This window comes from Lupinus angustifolius, chromosome LG17, assembly GCF_001865875.1.
Source record: "Lupinus angustifolius cultivar Tanjil chromosome LG17, LupAngTanjil_v1.0, whole genome shotgun sequence".
Classification (NCBI taxonomy): domain Eukaryota; kingdom Viridiplantae; phylum Streptophyta; class Magnoliopsida; order Fabales; family Fabaceae; genus Lupinus; species Lupinus angustifolius.
This window is the reverse complement of record NC_032025.1, coordinates 15,842,452-15,844,047: the sequence shown is the minus strand read 5'-3', so window position 1 is coordinate 15,844,047 and position 1,596 is coordinate 15,842,452.

The following is a 1,596-nucleotide window of genomic DNA, read 5'->3' as shown; positions in this document are numbered from 1 at the left end:
AGTATCCATTGCCGAAGATTAATGTTTTGATGGATCAACTGAGAGGAGTTACAGTGTTTTCTAAGATCGACCTGAGATCTGGATATCACCAAATACGCGTGAAGTCGGAGGATATTCCGAAAACTGCTTTTCGGACGCGTTATGGTCATTATGAATACCTCGTAATGCCATTTGGTGTAACCAATGCTCCTGTAGTATTCATGGATTACATGAACATAATTTTTCATCCTTATCTTGATACATTCGTGGTCGTATTTATCGACGATATTCTAATTTACTCAAAGACTACAGAAGAACATGTTGAGCATCTGCGAGTGGTGCTGCAGATATTGAAGGATAACTAGCTTTATGCCAAACTTTCGAAATGTGAGTTTTGGCTAGACTCTGTAAATTTTCTCGGCCATGTGATCTCGAAGGGAGGAATTACAGTGGATCCTGCAAAGGTGGAGACTGTAATGGACTGGAATTCTCCTAAGTTAGTAACGGAGATCAGGAGTTTCCTTGGTTTAGCGGGCTATTATCGGAAGTTCATTGAAGGATTCTCCAAACTGGCGTTGCAACTGACTATGCTGACAAGGAAAGATAGAGCGTTTGTCTGGACGGCCAAGTGTGAAGAGAGTTTTCAGGAATTAAAGAAGAGGTTGACCACAGCACCTGTTTTGATCTTGCCAAATCCTAGTGTGAACTACAATGTGTATTATGACGCGTCGAAGCAAGGGTTAGGTTGTGTGTTGATGCAACAAGGGAAGGTGGTGGCTTACGCATCAAGACAGTTAAAGACTCCTGAGCAGAACTATCCAACGCATGATCTGGAACTAGCCGCGATCGTGTTTGCTCTCAAGATTTGGAGACACCATCTGTATGGTGTAAGGTTTGAGGTTTTCAGCGATCATAAGAGCTTAAAGTACTTATTTGATCAGAAGGAACTGAATATGAGGCAAAGGAGATGGATAGAATTCCTCAAAGATTATGATTTCGATCTTCAGTACCACCCTGGAAAAGCAAATGTGGTAGCTGACGCATTAAGCAGGAAGTCGTTGAATATCTCGACGATGATGGTTAACAAGATGAAGCCGATAGAAGAATTTAGAGATTTGAATCTAGCGATTCAAGTTGGACCTAAGAGTTTGATTTGTGGCAAGCTCACCGTAACGAATGAGTTCATGGAGCAATTGAAAGGTTTACAAAATTCGGACTCAGAACTGCAAGAGAAGAAAAGCCTGCTGGTCGAAGGAAAAGCCCCAGAATTTCAGATTGGGACTGATGGGGTACTCATGTGCAAAAACAGAATTTGCGTGCCAAAAGACCTTGAATTAAGGATGGCAATCTTGGACGAAGCACACCGGAGCAAGTTGAGTATTCACCCGGGAACTACCAAGATGTATCAAGATTTTAAGAAAATGTTCTGGTGGTCAGGGATGAAGAAAGAGGTAGCGAGTATGTTGCCCGTTGCTTGACATGCCAGAAAGCGAAGATTGAACACAAGCAACCTGGTGGAGAACTACACCCATTGGATATTCCGGTTTGGAAATGGGACAGCATTTCGATGGACTTCGTGAGTGGATTTCCGAAGACTCAGAAGGGTTACGATGCTGT